The sequence below is a fragment of the Neoarius graeffei genome, chromosome 16 (genome assembly GCF_027579695.1).
Source record: "Neoarius graeffei isolate fNeoGra1 chromosome 16, fNeoGra1.pri, whole genome shotgun sequence".
NCBI lineage: Eukaryota > Metazoa > Chordata > Actinopteri > Siluriformes > Ariidae > Neoarius > Neoarius graeffei.
The window spans coordinates 51,311,087-51,331,851 of NC_083584.1; positions in this window are offsets into that span (position 1 = coordinate 51,311,087).

The following is a 20,765-nucleotide window of genomic DNA, read 5'->3' on the forward strand; positions in this document are numbered from 1 at the left end:
CAACTTTGACAGGCCCTTCACTGTGCACATGGATGCATCAGAAACCAGCCTGGGTGCCATAATCTCTCAGACCATCAAGAGAGAACACCCCCTACTGTATGTAAGTAGGAAACTGACCCCTGCCGAACAGTGTTGTGTGGCCGTGGAGGTGCTCAGTTACTATTGACCATGCTCCACTATAATGGATGGCAAAGGCTAAGGACACCAAAGCCCACATAGCCCACTGGTTTGTCTCATTGCAGGATTTTTTATTTCAGGTCCAACACTGGGTGGGGGTCTAGTATGGCACTGCAGATGGCCACTCCCAAACAGTCCTCTGGACTCACACTTCATGGACAGTAGGCTTAGAGCAGGGGGTATCTTTTGCTATCTTTTCAGACAACTACCAAGACCAACACACTCCCACTGAAACCTTTACTGGCTGGATCCCTTCACTCTCTCACTGCCAAGAAGAGCTCCTAACCTCCCTCCATGACACCCACTGTCTGCTGCACCCCACTGCCCAACACTCAGAGGTCCCAACTATGTCCCCATGTGAAGCTACCTGCACAGTTCACCCTGGATACTACCTGCACGCTCTTTCTGCTCCCGTTCCAATCCCTCCTCACAGAAGACTGAATAAAAGAGCACCTTAGCCTGCCAATGTGCCTGGGTCCATGTTTGTGTTCTGTCTGTCATAGTTGTGAGTCTCTACAACAGGATTTTTGTTTGTTTTAAAATGAAAGTGTAAAACTTATTGTAACAGTTTGTATGGGTGGGTGGAGCACAGAGGACGCCAGGACAGAGATCAGGTTTGAAAATGGGGTTTTACTGCCACACTTTTCAGTGAACAACTTCATAAACTTAATCAGACACACACACAACCGGCGTCTGGTTTGGGGAAGAGCTCCTCTGCTCTCGCTCTCCCTCCTTAAGTAGGGCGCGGTCACTGGGAAGACACACAGACACAGATTAATTGACATCAGGTGTAGTGATTCTGCCACTTACCTTCCCTGACTCTGCCCTCCTGTCACAGACCGGTGCTTGACCACGCCCCTGCTGCCACATACCCCCACCACCCGACTCAGGCCGGGAGGCTGTCTGGCCTGCAGCCGACTCCCCCCCCCCCCCTTGACGGGAGAGGAAGTCCGCCACGACCATCTGCGCCCCCAGCCTGTGGACCACCTTGAAATTAAAGGGCTGGAGTGCCAGATACCAATGTGTGATCCGCGCGTTGGTATCTTTCATGCGGTGGAGCCACTGGAGGGGCGCATGGTCCGAACAGAGGGTGAAAGGGCGTCCCAGCAGGTAGTAACGGAGGGTGAGGACCGCCCACTTGATTGCCAAGCACTCTTTCTCGATGGTGCTGTAGTGCCCCTCATGCACCAACAGCTTCCTGCTGATGTACAAGACTGGGCGGTCCTCCCCCTCCACCTCCTGGGACAAAACAGCCCCCAGCCCTCTGTCCGATGCATCCGTCTGCAACAAGAAGGGGAGAGAGAAGTCAGGGGAGTGTAAAAGAGGCCCCCCACACAGTGCAGCCTTTACCTCAGAGAAAGCCTGCTGGCATTGCTCCATCCACTGGACCGGATCTGGTGCCCCCTTTTTAGTCAGATCAGTCAGCGGGCTGGTGATGTCCGAATAATTAGGTATAAACCTATGATAATAGCCAGCCAGCCCCAGGAACTGTCTCACCCCCTTTTTGGTCTTGGGCCTCGGGCAGGCCGCAATCGCTGCTGTCTTGTTAATTTGGGGACGCGCCTGCCCATTGCCCAAGTGGAAGCCCAGATATCGTACTTACACCCGCCCAATCACACACTTCTTTGGGTTGGCTGTGAGCCCCGCTCGCCTCAGCGACCTAAGGACGGCCCTCAGATGTTTGAGGTGCCTCGGCCAGTCATTGCTATAGACGATAATGTCATCGAGGTAAGCGGACACATAAGTGGCGTGGGGGCGGAGGACCCTGTCCATCAGCCGCTGAAATGTAGCGGGTGCCCCAAACAGCCCAAAAGGAAGCGTGACAAATTGGTGTAATCCGAATGGTGTGGAAAAGGCCGTTTTTTCTCGGGATAGTGGAGTCAAGGGGATCTGCCAGTATCCCTTTGTCAAATCCAGTGTCGAATAAAAGCGAGCCGTGCCTAGTCGATCGAGCAACTCATCAATCCGAGGCATTGGGTACGCGTCAAATTTAGACACCGCGTTGACTTTTCTGTAGTCCACACAGAACCGGACCGACCCGTCGGCCTTGGGTACCAAGACCACCGGGCTGCTCCAGTCACTGTGGGACTCCTCGACGATGCCCATTTCAAGCATGGCCTTGAGTTCTTCCCGAACCACCTTTTTTTTGTGTTCGGGTAGCCTGTAAGGGCGGCTATGCACTACCACCCCGGGGGCGTCTCTATGTGGTGCTCAATGAGGTCAGTGCGACCGGGCAGGGGCGAGAACACATCTGAAAACTCGGTCTGCAACTGGGCGACCTCCGCGAGTTGGGTCGGGGAGAGGTGGTCTCCACAGGGGACCAGAGGGGTACGTGACGCAAATGCCCCTTTTTGAACCTCCGGCCCCAGCTCCGCCTTCTCCGGAACCACCGACACCAACGCCACGGGGACCTCCTCATTCCAGAGTTTAAGCAGATTGAGGTGGTAAATCTGTAGCGCCCCACCCCTGTCCGTTTGCCTCACCTCGTAGTCGACATCCCCGACTCGCCGTGTGACCTCAAAGGGTCCTTGCTACTTGGCGACCAATTTGGAGCTCGATGTGGGCAACAGTACAAGTACTTTATCTCCCAGTGCAAACTCTCTAAGGCATGTACCCTTGTTGTACAGGCGGGTTTGCCGTTCTTGGGCCTGCCGCAAATTCTCCTGGGTTAGGTAGGTGAGGGTGTGGACTTTTGCACGCAGGTCCATAACATATTGAATTTCGTTTTTGCTTTGTGTAGGTCCCTCCTCCCAATTTTCCCGCAGCACATCTAGAATGCCACGCGGCTTACGGCCATATAATAATTCGAATGGGGAGAACCCCGTGGAGGCTTGGGGGACCTCTCGCAGTGAAAACAGCAAGGGCTCGAGCCACTTATCCCAATTACGTACGTCCTCACTTATGAATTTTTTAATTATATTCTTGAGGGTGCGGTTGAACCGTTCAACTAAACCGTCCATTTGTGGGTGATACACGCTGGTGCGGATCGGCTTAATCACCAATAACCCATACAGTTCGCACAGTGTCCGTGACATAAACGTGGTGCCTTGATCAGTCAGAATCTCTTTCGGGATTCAAACTCGGGAGATAACGCGGAAGAGCGCCTCCACAATACTGCGTGCTGAGATATTGCACAGAGGCACTGCTTCCGGGTATTGCGTTGCATAGTCCACCAGAACTAATATAAAGCGGTACCCTCGTGCTGACCGATCTAATGGCCCGACAAGATCCATCCCAATTCTTTCGAACGGGGTCTCGATTAATGGTAGAGGGCGCAAAGGCACTTTTGGAATGGCCGCTGGATTTACTAACTGGCATTTGTGGCACGCCGTACACCACCTATGAACATCGCCGCGAATCTTCGGCCAATAGAATCGGGCCATTATTTGGGCTAGTGTCTTATCCTGCCCTAAGTGTCCAGCCATGGGATTAAAGTGAGCTGCCTGGAATACCAATTCCCGGTGGCTCTTTGGAATTAAAAGCTGTGTGATTTGCTCTTTCGTCTGAGTGTCCTGCGTCACTCGGTATAATCTATCCTTCATAATAGAAAAATAGGGGAAGGACGGGGTGGCGTTCGGCAGGAGCATTTGACCATTGATTACTCTCACTTGGTCAAATGCATGCCACAGAGTCTCGTCTCGCGACTGTTCTAACGGGAAATCCGCAAGGGATTCCCCGAGACAGAGAGGAGGTGCCTGTGGCTCCTCACTCTGACGCGGAGATGACATAGACGGCTCTGTGACAGCTGCTCCCGCCAAGGCGACACCGGGACCTCCCCCTGCTGACGTATGGCAGGACCCACTCATCACTAAATGGCTCATCAACTCCCCGAATCCTGGCCAATCAGTCCCCAAAATTATCAAGTGGGTGAGGCGAGGATTAACCGCCGCCTTTACTATAAATTTTTCCCCTCGGAAAAAAATGTGGACCAACACCAAAGGGTAGCTGTGAACATCCCCGTGCACACACAACACCTTCACCCCCTGTGCTCCCCCCAATGCCTCGTTTTGCACCAGGCTTTGGTGAATTGAGGTTTGATTACAACTGGAATCCACCAACACCTGATATGTATCCCCTTGAATACTCACCAGTATGCAATACGCTCTGGCCCAATCAAGGGCGGCTCCTGGCGTGTCGGGGATCCAAACCACTGCACCCACCTCCATTGCCGTGCACTGCTGTTGGAGGTGGCCCGGCTCCCCACAGCACCAGCAAACCGGCCCGGGCTTCCTCTCTGCACCAGTGTTCTGGGACTCACTCACCTGAGGGGGGGGAGAGACAGACACGGAAGGGAGAAACGGGAGGGCACCGCGGGTGCGGTGGGCCGGCTGGGGTGGCGCCGGCCCCCGCCTCCGCGGTGGGGGAATGGAGCGAGGATGGGACACAGGAGGAGAGGGAGAGAGAGAGAGAAGAGGAGAGAAGAGAAGAGGCTGTCTGCTGTCCTGCCGCCAGGACAGCCGCCAAATGGTCCTCCGCCAGCTCGATGGCCTGATGCAGCGACGCCGGGTGGTGGCACTGGACCCACTCCGCGGTTCCTGCTGGCAAGCGTGCGATGAACTGTTCCAGTACCACCTGGTCGACGATCTCCTCGGTGTCGCGGTTGTCGGCCCTCAACCACTGCCAGCAGGCGTCCCAGAGTTGCTGGCCAAACGCAAACGGCTGGCCGACTTCCTCCAAGCGCAAAGCGCAGAAGCGCTGGCGCTGCTGTTCGGGGGTGCACCCCACATGCTGGAGGACGGCCCGGCGAAGGTCTGCGTAGGCCAGCCAGTGGTCGGCGGGGAGCTGCAGCGTGGCCAGCTGCGCCTCTCCCGTTAGCAGGGGGAGGAGGCACGCCGCGCGCTGATCCATCGGCCTTCCCGAGGTCTCCACAACTTGCTCAAAGAGCATGATAAATGCCTCGGGGTCATCCTGCGGGCCCATCTTTGTTAGGGTGGGGGGGGACAGGCCCGCGGTGGGAGCATTGGTGGACCCCGCTGACGTGAGGAGGTGCCGGAACACCTGTCGATCCTCTTGCTGGGCCAACACCAGGGCCTTGAACCGCTGCTCCTGCTCCTTACGGAGAGTGACTAGCGCCTGGTGCTGGCTTTGCTGGGCCGTGGTGAGGGCGTGGACCAGGTTGGCAAACGGGGAAGACTCCATGGGGCTGTTTGGCTTCTGCGGTCCAGGGTCCGGGTTTCAGCACCACTGTAACGGTTTGTATGGGTGGGTGGAGCACAGAGGATGGCAAGACAGAGATCAGGTTCGAAAACGGGGTTTTATTGCCACACTTTGCAGTGAACAACTTCATAAACTTAATCAGACACACTCACAACCAGCGTCTGATTCGGGGAAGAGCTCCTCTGCTCTCGCTCTCCCTCCTTAAGTAGGGCGCGGTCACTGGGAAGACACACAGACACAGATTAATTGACATCAGGTGTAGTGATTCTGCCACTTACCTTCCCTGACTCCGCCCTCCTGTCACAGACCGGTGCTTGACCACGCCCCCGCTGCCACACTTACATTTTCAAAAACATATACATGTATACATGTGGCCTGAGACACCCATAAGGAATCTACAATATATTTATGGTGCCACCCCACATTATGCAAATACGTCAGTTAAAGTTACCACCCTCTGATGATCACACACTCCTCTCCACTACTATACCCAAAACATAACTGAACCACTCCAGTTTGAAGTAAATGCATACATCATTATTTTTCAGTCTCTCCTCATAAGTATGGGCATCAAAGGCCCAATCCCTATTCACATTGTAGACAGAGGATTGATTGGTTATTTATTCATTTACTTATTTACTGTAGTTAGTTAGTTAGTTTCTGAATAAACATAAAGAACATACCAGAACTTAGAGACGATGTAAATATTATATAAAACAATATAAGCACTATCAACATAAGTAAAGAAAAAACATGGAGGATTTATAGTAAAAACATAAATGCACAGTATAAAAGTGCAGTTATTTCTAAATCACTAGGCATAGATAAAACAAGAACAACAAAAAAAGAGCAAGCCAAGTTTATTTCTATAGCGCTTTTAACAATAGACATTATCGCAAAGCAGCTTTACAGAATTTGAATGAATTTAACCATGAGCTAATTTTATCCCTAATCTATCCCCAGTGAGCAAGCCTGTGGTGATGGTGGTAAGGAAAAACTCTCTCAGATGACATGAGGAAGAAACCTCAAGAGGAACCAGACTCGAAAAGGAACCCATCCTCATTTGGGTGACAACAGGCAACATGATTATAACATTAACAGTTTTAACATGAAGTCAGTTTAATTGATGTTATAACTCTTCATTGATGGAAACTTGAGTGCAAAACTATTCATGACAACTGCAGTCCTAAAGTTAACAAGTCAACTGTAGTCCTCGGCCATAAAAGCATTACTGTAAGTGTCCAGAGCATCTTTCAAGTGTGACTTTCAACTGTCCATATGGGGCCATCTTCCACAGGAGCAATGTGATGAGACTCCAACCAGACACAGGCCATCAGGATGGATCAGGCAGGTCTGAGGAGCAGAAGAGGTCAGCATCTCAATCTCAGGATTGACATGTTACTCAGAGGGACGGGGGGAAGAGCAAAGATTTCAAAAATGGTTAGCATAAATCAAAAGAAGAAATGAGATATAGCCCCACAAATATTTATTGCTATTTTACTGTAGTACAGTTTTAAGTGATGAGAGAAATAATTTATAAACCAAATAAAGGAGGGATTCTAGACAGAGGTTTCCACAATACTGGCACAGATTAATCAAATGACAATAGCCAGTAAGCATGTTTACACATCACCTATTTAGGTGTGGTCCTGCCTATAGACATTTCTACCGACACTGATATCAGATGAGCGGGGAAGTGCAGAAAATTTGCTGCTCAGTCATTTTTCAAGCTTCATACATGGGACATGGAAATAAATACCTGTACTGTTACTTACAAATCATCATTTACACAGTTGTTTACATCTATTGACATTGTGAATAGTAATGTTTCTGAAATGCTTGTGATAAGGGTCTGATTATATATTCCTTTGTATAAGATGTTCCAATGGCTTTTACTTTTTTCATGATTATTTTTGAAGATTATATATACATTTATGAGATTAGATAGATGAGCACTACCCCTCAATCCTAAAAAGAAATGGGACACCCTTCTCAACGCAGGAACGCACAAAACAGAGGGGTAGGGCCAAGTTGTATGGCCGGGGGGGTTGAAATTAGGCCAAAATACTTTTCTAAAATCAGGTCAACATTAGCAGAGTTTGTCATATCATGATAGCTGAAGAAAGTAGTGTTGTTTTAAGTAGACTTAAAACAACAAATTTCAGAAATGAAAGAAATTAATCAAACAGAACTTTACACTTACGCATTTCAATCCCAAATGACAAAAAGTTGGGACAGGATGGAAAATACAAATTAAAAAAAGAAAGCAGTGATTTCTAAATTTACTATGACTTGTACTTCATTGCAGACAGTATAAACCCAAAATATTTCATGTTCTATCTGGTGAATTTCATTTCATTTGTTAATATACATCTGTTCCTGCATTTCAGGCATGCAACACTCTGGAAGCAGGGGCATGGTTGAGCATCAGCTGTGAATGGCAAGGAATCAGGTGAACCAGCAGGTAGCATGTGATGAGTTACACCTGTGGTTGATTATTGGCTGTTTACTAAGGTGTGTCTTTTGTCTTTCAGTGGCCATTAACTAGAGAGAGAGCTATGTCACCGAATGAGTTTCATCTGTCTGTGTACACATGGGAAAGTAAAATAACTGGAAAGTGAAAGTGAAGAAGAAAATAAAATGTACCTTGAGTTGTGAAGCCTGTCTCCCAGTTCCTCATTTCCCAATCTGTAAGAGTGTCATACTGGTGATGAAACCTGGGACTAAGGAACAAATATGGAGTCCAACCTAGCCAAAGAGCTCCTCCAGACACTTGTCAGTAACCTTCAGTGCCAGGATCAAGACCTCATCGCACTGTCCATAGATCAGGGGCAATGCTTCTGGGCTGTGCTTGAGGCCCAGGTGGAGGACCAGGATGTGATCCAGAGCCTGGTCCAGTCAGCTGGTATTCTAGCAGTCACTCCTGCGGCCAGCATTCCTGTCCAGCTGGTCAGGATGGGGCTGCAGGACAACCCAGAAGCTTTCATCGAGTTGTTTGAGCATTTCACAGAGGCAAACTCATAGCCAACCTCACAGTGGGTGGCCCGTCTATTGCTGCTCCTGTCAAGGGAAGCCCAGCTAGTGGTTCAGCAGCTCTCTGTCACCACCATGCTGGAGTGCCCGGACCTGAAGCAGGCTGTACTGCAGTGGGTCAGCCATGCACCAGAAGAGCATCGCCAGCACTTCTGTGCACTAGCATACAGCCAAGGGCATCATTGATTGAGTGGTATTGGAGCAGTTTCTCACACAACTGCCAAGCGAAACATTGACTTGGATCCGGTGTCACCGTGTAGCATTATTGGAAGAGGTGGTCCAACTGGCAGAGGATCATCTGATCAGGATTCCTATGCAGTATGGAAAAGTATGGAATTTGATTTTAGTAAATCCAGGTCTGCATAAATATGGAAAAAGGAAACTAGAGTATGGCAAAACATTTCTGTTTCCAGACTATTGCCCTGACTTTCTTTTCTAAAATATAAAATTAAGGCAAAATGTTCAAACCAATGTGAGTCTGATGTCATTGAATTTAAGCGAGGCAAGACGTGCACAATATGTCTGTGGTGATTTCTGTGGCATGTGCCATCAGTGAACTATCTGACCTTCGCACATTGGGCTCCATTGTATATCTGCAGAACGAAAAAAAATTGGCACAAGTACACATTGCAACACTACAAATGTAAGAATGGGTAACTGCAAGTTTTCGAAGAGCTGGCAAGTTTTGCCGGTGTTGGGGCTGCTCCAGGCATGGTGTGTGTGTGTCTGTGTGTGTGTGTGTGTGTGTGTGTGTGTGTGTGTGTGTGTGTGTTTCAGTGTTGGAAATTAACACCTGATACCCGCCAAATGCGGGTGAATTTGCTCAACCTACTAGCTGCAGTGGTGGGTAAATAAAAGTAGCATAAACAAAGAAATAATGCAATTGTAACAGACCTATTTGTGACATTCCACAGTGCACATTGAATCGCAAGTCTTCTTGTTCCCCTTAGACACTTTAATGAGGAGATTGAATGTGGAAACTTGAGCATAGAATGCAAACTACATTATATTCTATATTTAAGAGTTAAAGAGATAAAGAGAATTACCTCAGGTCAAGCAACCTGGGATAACATTGCACCAAACAAACAAACAAACAAACAAACAAATGTTTCATCGTAGGGATTTAGAGGTCTGAAGTGAAAACCTCCCAGGAGACACAGACCAAAGAAGGGGAGGTCAAAAAACATTGTTTAATGAGAAGTGGAGAAAAGCCAACAACGGAGAGTCCTGTGAATGGTTCATGTTTCTTTTTAAATCTGCCCAACTCATCAAACTTAACTTCCATCAGTTCACAAGTGAGTATGTGTGTGCACGTGCACATGAGAGAAATATGTCAGTATTTTAAAGATTTAACTTATGAAATAAAATCAAGTTTAAAGATTTAACTTATGAAATAAAATAGCCTATTTACCTCAATAACCATTATTGAATATTGTAGCTCTTACTGTATTATTTTTCACAAGCAGTTACACACTTTTAGTAAAAACAGGAAAGTGCCTGGTAAAAAAAAAATTGAGTGGCTGGTAGATTTTAGAATCCACCAGCCACAGTGGCAGGTGGATAAAAAGGCTAATTTCCAACCCTGGTGTGTATGTCTCTGTGTATTTGTGTATTTGCATGACAATGCATTTGTATTGTGTGTGTGTGTGTGTGTGTGTGTGTGTGTGAGAGAGAGAGAGAGAGAGAGAGAGAGAGAAAACATAGTTGCCCTTATTTATTTGTGTGTGGTGCACTAGCACAAGACCTCTTATCCTAATAACTGTCATACTACCATGTTTTATCTTCATATTTGAGCATGTGTGTATGGATTTCTCTGTCATTCAATCAGTCTTTGCAGCAAGATCCAACTGGTTTCCTCTGTGTTTCCATTGTGGTGTGTGTATTTGTGTGATATATATAAAATATGATGTATATGTCCTGTCCTTATGACAGAAGGAGAGCCTTAAGACAATGGGGGAGAGTGTTCTAAAGTTTTTGTGACCAATGATTTTTAAACAGTTTTACTTCATCTAATATTCAATGAAGCAAAGTTAGTGGATTTCTGTTCCCTTTTCTTTTGAAGAGTTGTACATCTCTCCTGTTACTGTTACAGGTAGAAGATATCAGTTTAGTTTTTTTTTTTAATTTACATGGCAAAAACAAAGTAACACTGCATTGTTTTAGTATTGTAGCTTGAATAAAATGTTGTGCATTGTACTTGTCTGGGTTTGGTTTTAACTGATTTGTATGAGCTACTTGTACTGTGGCATCAAATATGGTCTGAAAAATATACGGTAAAGTCTGCAAATTTGAATATGTAAAAAGTATGGAATTTTGAAATGGAAAATGTGTAGGAACCCTGCCTGATGGTGTTTCTGGAAGCAGGCAGCCCTGCAATGTCTCTCTCTCTTCCTCTCAACCCCCCTCTTCACCCCTTTCCTACCCCAGCTGCACAGAAACAGGGGCCACTTCCCCGAAACCCACTCCCTCAATCTGTATCTCTCTCCATGTCTCCTCAAACCCTTCTCCTTCTGTGTGTGTGTGTGAATTTTTTTGAATTATTGTGTGAGCTTTATCACCAATTAAAAGGCACAGTTTTCACAAATGTTTAAGGGTTTTTTTAATCAGCTTTGTAATATATTATTATGCAGGTCTTCATGATGTAATCCTACATGGCAATCACTGTCTGCCCAAATTAATAAGTGTGACCAAGAAACACCACTAGACCAACAGCAAATCCACTGACTGACCTCATTAAAAAGGGGACAGCAGATCCATTCTAGTGGACAGAACCATGCAAACAGGCTTTTGCTCGGGTTCAAGCAGCTTTGTGCGGGGGCCTATTGTTGCAATCACCTGACTTTTCTCTCCCTCTTGTTTTGCAGAGCAATTATGTCAGACAGAGGGCTGGGGGCAGGTTTGTCACAGGGGGTGTAGGGGGAGGAGCACCCAGTGCTGTGTGTCAACTGCAAGCACTCTACATATGGTACAGCACCATAGAGGAGGAGTGTCTGGCCATCAAGTGAGTGGTCCTCACTCAATGGTACTACCTGCTAGGATACCCTTTCACCCTCTGTTCTGACCATGCCGCACTTCAGTTTCCACACTGCATGAAGGATGCCAATGCATGGATCAATCGTTGATATCTAGCTCTTCAGGCCTTTTCATTTGAGGTGGGCCACGCATATTACGCGTATTGGTGGCAGATTACCTCTCCCACCGGTGGGTAGTTAGCTTTAGGCTGGATGGCTCCCTGGCCTGAGTCGGGTGGTGGGGGTATGTGGTAGTAGGGACATGGTCGAGCATCGGTTGTGAATGGCAAGAAGTCAGATGAACCAGTAGGTAACATGTGATGAGTAACACCTGTGGTTAATTACTGGCTGTCTACTAAGGTGTGTCTTTTATTATTCATTGTCCAGTAACCAGAGAGAGCTGTGTCACCCAACGTGTGTCATCTGTGTCTGTGTGTGCTTGTAGTAAAATAAAATCACTGGAATGTGTAAGTGAAGGAGAAAATAAAATGCACCTTGAGTTGTTAAGCTTGTATCCCAGTTACTCATTTCCCAATCCGTGAGAGAGTCACACACAAATTCCAAAAAAAATTTGGACCGGGGCAATTTAGGACTAGTAATGAGGTAAAGCAATTAAAACTATGATGTAATAAGAAACAGGTGATGTCAAAAAGTAACTGTAATCTTGATCTGGTACAAAAACAGTATCCAAGGAAGTCTTAATTTTTGAGGAGCAAAGATGGTCCGAGCATCTCCAGTTTGTCAACAAATGCATGAGAAAATTATTGAAATGCTTAAAAACAAGGTTCCTCAAAGAAAGCTATAAAGAGATTTGGATATTTCACCCTCTATGGTGCACAATATCATTAAATGATTCAAAGAATCTGGAGGAATTTCAGTGTATAAAGTGCAAGGATGCAAGCCTAAGCTGAACAACTGTGATCCCCAATTCCTCAGACCAGGGGTTCTCAACATTTTCTGCTTTGAGGCCCATCTATTCATACTCATGAGTTGGGGCCCATTAAAAAAGATCCCCAATTATTTTGGCTCATCTATTCTATTAGAATCTAATCTATTGTAAAGTATATTAATGGAATGCAACATTGCTTTATTGTATTTAAAACTGGTGGCTTGGTGGTGTAGTGGTTAGCACTGTCACCTCACAGCAAGAAGGTTCTGGGTTCGAGCCCAGTGGCTGACATGGGCCTTTCTGTGTGGAGTTTGCAGATTCTCCCCGTGTCTGTGTGGGTTTCATTCGGGTGCTCCAGTTTCCCCCACAGTTCAAAGAAATGCAGGTTAGGCTAACTGGTGGCTCTAAATTGACCGTAGGTGTGAATGTGAGTGTGAGTGGTTGTTTGTCTCTATGTGTCAGCCCTGTGATGATTTGGTGACTTGTTCAGGGTGTACCCCGCCTCTCGCCCATAATCAGCTGGGATAGGCTCCAGCTTGCCCGTGACCCTGCACAGGATAAGCGGTTATGGATAATGGATGGATGGATGTATTTATAACTGTATGTATGTGCCAGAAGCCAACATTAAACCATGCATGCAGGACATTCTCCGTCAAAAGGGATTAATGATCTAAAAGTGGAGTCTGGTCAATTAACATGAACTTAATTGCCATGTTTGTGTAAAGCAAACAAACAAGTTATTAAAACCAAGAAGTACACTCAAAATAATTGGATATAAAAACCACTTAATGGGATAGATCCTTACACATTAACAAAGAAGGATTTTTTCCTATGAGTTGGAAAATTATCCATCAGTTGAGTTCCCTGACCTCTTAAACTACCTGGTGCTGCAGACATCATTCTACTCAGACAAACAGATGAAAACCTGGAAGACCATGGAGGCATACAACTTTTTATATGGCTGGGTTAAAGATCCGGGGATCAGGACACAAGAAGATAGATGGCGGTAGACGGATCTAAGTGCAGGAAGTGTTTTTTTTTTCTCGAATATGTTTATTGAGCTTTCTATATATTAACATAACAAAACAACAACACTCACTACAACATTGATCTAGACAGTCTATACATACTTACAACTCGCATGCACCCGAGCAGTGCAATGACAACAAGACACAGATAAAGAGCCAAAGGCTAGCCAAGGACAACACTCGAGAGCACTGAAGCCACTGTAGAGTTGGAAAAGTTAAGATATGGAGTCCAAATATTCATAAACCGTCCCTCTGAAGAGTGAAGCAGACAGGTCAGGTACTCAAGGGGAAAACATTCCATAATTATCTTATGCCAGTTTGATGTAGTGGGGGGTTTGTCACTTATCCAAGACAAAAGGATGTTCTTCCTTGCTGCATATGTGAGGATATTTATACAGTTTGGTAGAGTTAGCATCCACAATAGTATCCTGACTGGGGTAACCCAGGATTAAGGAAAGAGGGTCCATGTGCAACACAACACCAAATATATTTTCCAAATCTTGCAAGACATCCATCCAATATGCTTGAATTTTAGGACACGACCAGATACAATGAGTATAGGTGCCCACTGAGATTTTACATTTTAAACATGCAGGTGAGAGTTGAGAGTTCATTTTATGTCTTTTGTTGGGAGAGATTTGTAAATGGTGCACAATCTTAAATTGCAGCAATCTGGCACGGTTACACACAGATATTTTCTTTGTTTGAGTCCATATCTTAGTCCATTTATCCCCATCAATGTCTATACCAAGTTCACCTTGCCACGTCTGCATAACATCCTGTACATTTATCACATCAGTCTGGCTTAAGACATTGTAAAAACGAGTAATGGATTTCTTAGCTGGGCCAAGGAGGAGTAATAGTTCAACTGCAGATGTAGTGGCATCAATATTAAGAGTAGTTTCCCTGTATATGAAGTCCCGAATCTGCAGGTATTTGAAAAAGTCATGCCTGGGAAGATTATACTTTTCTTGAAGTTGTACAAATGATAGCATGGATGCACCCTGAAATAAATCATGTATCCTTTTTATCCCTAGAGATGTCCAAGTGCTATACCCACCATCCACTATGCCTGGTAAGAAGTTAGGATTGCCCTAATTGGAACCAATGAAGATGTTAGACCAGACCTCCCTTCAAGCTTTTGTGTAATAAACCATGCTTTTAAAGTATTAGAGATTATAGGGTTATTTTTATAATGGCTCCTGGCTGCCTTTAAGTCTTTGAAGGCCAAAAAGCCTAACAGGGAGCCTGAGGTCTGTGGCTTCTCTAAACTCAGCAGATCAGAAGTACAACCCCGATTCCAAAAAAGTTGGGACAAAGTACAAATTGTAAATAAAAATGGAATGCAATGATGTGGAAGTTTCAAAATTCCATATTTTATTCAGAATAGAACATAGATGACATATCAAATGTTTAAACTGAGAAAATGTATCATTTAAAGAGAAAAATTAGGTGATTTTAAATTTCATGACAACAACACATCTCAAAAAAGTTGGGACAAGGCCATGTTTACCACTGTGAGACATCCCCTTTTCTCTTTACAACAGTCTGTAAACGTCTGGGGACTGAGGAGACAAGTTGCTCAAGTTTAGGGATAGGAATGTTAACCCATTCTTGTCTAATGTAGGATTCTAGTTGCTCAACTGTCTTAGGTCTTTTTTGTCGTATCTTCCGTTTTATGATGCGCCAAATGTTTTCTATGGGTGAAAGATCTGGACTGCAGGCTGGCCAGTTCAGTACCCAGACCCTTCTTCTATGCAGCCATGATGCTGCAATTGATGCAGTATGTGGTTTGGCATTGTCATGTTGGAAAATGCAAGGTCTTCCCTGAAAGAGACGTTGTCTGGATGGGAGCATATGTTGCTCTAGAACCTGGATATACCTTTCAGCACTGATGGTGTCTTTCCAGATGTGTAAGCTGCCCATGCCACACGCACTAATGCAACCCCATACCATCAGAGATGCAGGCTTCTGAACCAAGCGCTGATAACAACTTGGGTCGTCCTTCTCCTCTTTAGTCCGAATGACACGGCGTCCCTGATTTCCATAAAGAACTTCACATTTTGATTTGTCTGACCACAGAACAGTTTTCCACTTTGCCACAGTCCATTTTAAATGAGCCTTGGCCCAGAGAAGACGTCTGCGCTTCTGGATCATGTTTAGATACGGCTTCTTCTTTGAACTATAGGGTTTTAGCTGGCAATGGCGGATGGCATGGTGAATTGTGTTCACAGATAATGTTCTCTGGAAATATTCCTGAGCCCATTTTGTGATTTCCAATACAGAAGCATGCCTGTATGTGATGCAGTGCCGTCTAAGGGCCCGAAGATCACGGGCACCCAGTATGGTTTTCCGGCCTTGACCCTTACGCACAGAGATTCTTCAAGATTCTCTGAATCTTTTGATGATATTATGCACTGTAGATGATGATATGTTCAAACTCTTTGCAATTTTACACTGTCAAACTCCTTTCTGATATTGCTCCACTATTTGTCGGCACAGAATTAGGGGGATTGGTCATCCTCTTCCCATCTTTACTTCTGAGAGCCGCTGCCACTCTAAGATGCTCTTTTTATACCCAGTCATGTTAATGACCTATTGCCAATTGACCTAATGAGTTGCAATTTGGTCCTCCAGCTGTTCCTTTTTTGTACCTTTAACTTTTCCAGCCTCTTATTGCCCCTGTCCCAACTTTTTTGAGATGTGTTGCTGTCATGAAATTTCAAATGAGCCAATATTTGGCATGAAATTTCAAAATGTCTCACTTTCGACATTTGATATGTTGTCTATGTTCTACTGTGAATACAATATCAGTTTTTGAGATTTGTAAATTATTGCATTCCGTTTTTATTTACAATTTGTACTTTGTCACAACTTTTTTGGAATTGGGGTTGTAGGTTCCTCCTTGACCCATTCTGCTATAAATCTTAAATGGGATGCCAGCTGATACCATCTGATGTTGGGAAGATCTAGACCACCCTTCGAACTGGGAAGTTGTAGTTTTGCTACTTTTAGCCTGGGCTTTCTCTTGTTCCAAATGAAGTCACTCAGCCAGCCATTAAGCAGCTTCAGTACCTTGCCTGACAAGAGTAATGGGATCATCTGTAGGGGGTATAACAATCTTGGCAAAGTATTCATTTTAATAATAGAAACTCTACCAAGCAATGACAAGGGGAGTGGAGCCCATCTGTTCAGCTCCTTCCTTATGGAGTCTAGGAGGGGGTTAAAAATGGCCCTAAACAGTCCATGAAACAAAGGTGTGATATGAATACTCAGGTAGACAAAACCTGTTATGGACCATTTAAATGGGAATGAGGGTAGTGTGTCAGTTCTATCTCTAAGACTTCCCATTGGCATAGCTAAAGATTTTGAGAAATTGATTTTGTAACCCAAAAAACATCCAAACAAAGTGATTACGTCAACAAGACGTGAAACAGAAGTTTCAGGCTCCAGCACATAAAGCAAAAAGTCATCCGCGTAAAGAGAAATTTCATGTTGGATCCCACCCACCTTTATGCCAATTATGTCAGAGTCTTGCCTTATGGCCTCAGCGAGAGGTTCTATTGCAAGGGCAGAAAGAGCAGGACTAAGAGGGCAGCCCTGACGTGTTGAACAATGAAGTGGGAAGTTGCCAGATCTATAGCCATTGGTGATGACTGCGGCCATGGGATTTTTATATAATAATTTGACCCATCTAATAAAATTATCTCCCAAATTAAATTTATGTAGGACATTAAACAGGTATGACCATTCGACATGATCGAATGCTTTTTCTGCATCCAATGAAATGACCATACAATCAATTTCCTGAGTCTGACAAATATTGATAATATGTAGGAGCCTCCTAATATTGTAACTAGAACTTCTACCTTTGATAAAGCCTGTCTGATCCTCTCTAATAAGAAAAGGTAGAACTTTCTTGAGACGTACTGCCAATATTTTGGATAGTATTTTGATGTCCTGGTTCAGAAGAGCAATAGGCCTGTATCCTGAACAGTCCTCAGGGGACTTTCCTTTTTTTAAAATTAAGGTGATATCGGCTTCTCTTAGTGACTGGGGGAGGCTACCAGTGATGAAAGAATGTTCCAACATTTCCAAGTAGGGGTCTATAAGCACACCTTGAAATTCTAGATAAAATTCACTACTCAGGCCATCAGGCCCTGGTGCCTTGCCTGACTGCAGGCCTTTAAGTGCTAACAGGGCCTCCTCCCTGGAGATGGGAGCGTTTAATTCACATTTTTGATAATCAGAAATGGTTGGAAAGGTTAGTCTCCCTAAAAAGGTTTCCATCATATCCGAGACTCCCTGTGGTTGATCCGATTCATACAACCTAGTGTAAAATTGCCTGAAAGTGTTATTAATGTTTTTGATGTCAAAGTGGCGGATGCCATTCCCATCTAAAATTGAAGGAATAACTTGAAGGTCCTTTTTAATTTTGGTCAAATGAGATAAATACTTACTGGGCTTATCTCCATACTCATATAGCCTTTGCTTTGAGAAGAGGAGAGCACTCTAAGCCTGTTGGGTTAGTAAAGTGTCCAGAGCAGTCTGTATTGCGCATTTCCTCTGCAACAGTAATAGGTCTGATGTTAAACAAAGTGCACCTTTAATATCTGCCAGTTCTTTTTCAAGTTTTAGTTGCTGTTCCAATTGTTTTTTTCTTTTTCGAGGCTGAGTAGGCTATAATTAAACCCCTGACGTATGGCAGTTTCCCACAGTAAGGATGGGTTGCTAGTAGATTGTGAATTAATAGACAGGAATATCCTAAATTCACTTTTCAGATGAGAGATAAATTTGTCATCTTTCAGGATACGCATATCAAATCTCCAGCATTTACTTTTTGCAGATTCTATGTCAAGAGACAATTCGAGGAGCAGAATTGCATGATCATTAACCACAATATTGCCTATTGAGCAGGAAGACACAAATTGCATCACAGACGGGTACGAAAAAATAATCAATCCGTGTGTGGCATTTGTGAGGAGGGGAGTAAAAGGTGAATTCTCTATCAGATGGATGCAATACTCTCCATGTATCAACCAGGTTGATTTCCCCACAAGTTGACAAGAGGGCCTTAAGGCCAATTTCTGCTGACAACACAGTCCTGCAGACGGCATCGCAGATGGTGTCTGCGTAGCCCCCCCACCTTCGCAGATGCTCTGCGCGCACCTCCCAAAAATTGTGACCACCGCAGAAGCCTCGCAGACAGCGTCGCAGACAAGAGGGCTCTGATTGGTCCACTCTGCATCCGCTGTACACGCACTTCCGCTTCCCTACTTTCCCGGTTTGGTTTGTTTTCACTACCGCCATTTTTAAAAACACAAGCGAAGATGGAGCAGCACGAAGAGCAGTTGATCAAGGAAGTGAGGAAGTACGTACATCTATACGACTCCAGTTCTAGTCATTATAAGTAAATGGAGGATAAACACTCCACTAACCACACCCACCAACTACTCCTAGTGATTTCGCGACTTCGCGCCCCCTTGCGTTGTGGCAGTGAATAACATCGCACACGCCTATTACTCCCCGCTCAATGATAAATTACAACTGTCTGCGAAAAGCTGTCTGCGAAAGCCGTGTCGCAAGAGTATGCAGAGGCCCTTAGTCTGGTTTGACAGAGGAGAATTTCATGGGGGATGTCTATCAAGTCGAGGATTAAGTAAACAATTAAAGTCACCTCCCACCAAGGCCAATGACGAAGATACTTCTGCAAATTCTGAGAATGCTTTAGTTAATAAATCTGGGGAATAGTTAAGTGGGCAATAAAGATTCATAATAGTAATTTGTTTGCCATATAAGACACCATTTATAATCACAAATCTTCCGTACTTATCTTTTATACACTTTTTTAATTGGAATGGTAGATTCTTGTGTATCAGTATAACAACCCCTCTGCTACTGGTGGTAAAAGAGGAAAAGTACACCTGGCCAACCCAACTGTATTTAAGTTTAAGAAGCTCATTGTCCTTTAAGTGGGACTCCTGTAATAGAGACACATCTACCCCCTCCCTTTTCAACAAAGAATAGACCTTTCTTCGCTTCACATTACCTCTTAAACCCCTTATATTCCATGAACAGAGTTTTAACTTATAAGGTGGCATCATTCTATTGGCAAATATAATTTAGGCAGTTTATCCAAATACGTCGACATGATACACTGAATGTGGGAAACCAGTACTGAGCATGAACTACAAGAAACAAAAACAGAACACATGAAACCATAACAGAAAAAAAGTATGCATGTCAAAAAAGCAAAAAAGGGAAATGTTGAAAGAAAAGAAAATGGATAATGGGGGTCCTTCCCCAGGTTGTGGGGGGATTGCTGTTCTGTAAGGCACCTCCACTAGGGCCGAATGTGTTTCTCACACCATGTAAACAGAAAAAAAAAAACAAAGCAAGTGACATAACCCAGTTGACTGGGGCTCACAGCAACACCAAATTATTACATGATAAACAAAAGTTTTCAACTTATAAGCCTCTAAATGTGAATCGTCATCTATTCTTAAACCAGCTGGACTTCCACTGAATGAATACTGGTGTATAATTAAGCAAGGGGGGCACATTAATACATATTATGATGATGAGTAATCATTCACATGTATGTAAGATGTATCATAACAGAGTATAATCACCAGTATACATGAGTGTCCAAACTTAGCTCTCATATGGTCGGAGAATCCGTCATTCCTGATGTGCTGCACTGGTTGCAAAGATCAGAGCCTCTGTCGGGGAGAGGAAGGTTTTCTTGGTGCCATTCAGTGATACTTGTAACTTTGCAGGGACAAGCATAGAGTAATCAGTGCCGATTTGTCTGAGATGTTGTTTAGCTTCATTAAACTCTTTCTGTTTATGAAGTACAGCGGCAGACAGGTCATGGTAGAAGGACATTTTCCTTTCCTCCAGAGTAATATTCCCGTCCGCTGCTTTTCTCCATACTGCTGCCATCACTCTCTGCTTGTCCGGGAACACGTGGAACCGGATGATGACAGGACACAGTCGCTGGTCAGACCCGGGCTTGGGCATTAAAGAGCGGTGAGCCCGCTCTAGCTTAACTTGGCCCCTTTTAGTATCCATGCTGAGAAAATCTGGTAGCCAGTGTTGAAAGAAGTCCAAAGCATTTCTCCCCTCCATATTCTCAGGCAGGTTGAAGATGCGGATATTTTTTCGCCACCCTCTGTTTTCCAGTTCATCTATATGGTTATGGAGGGATCCAACTTTTCTTTCCAAGGCTGCTATATGATTAGCTTGTGGCTTGTTAACAGTCTCAAGCTGCAGCATCCTAGCCTCTGCTTCATCCAAGTGGTCATTAGCTCTCTTCAGTTCGGTAGTATGAGAGAGGACTGTTTTAGCCAAAGGCTCGAGCTTGTCATTAATATCCATCATTAGCTTATTAGTCATTAAATCCAGCGCTTTGGCGAGTCCGGGTTCAAGTTCTGCCTCCTCATCATCTTCATCATGCTCGCCGCCATG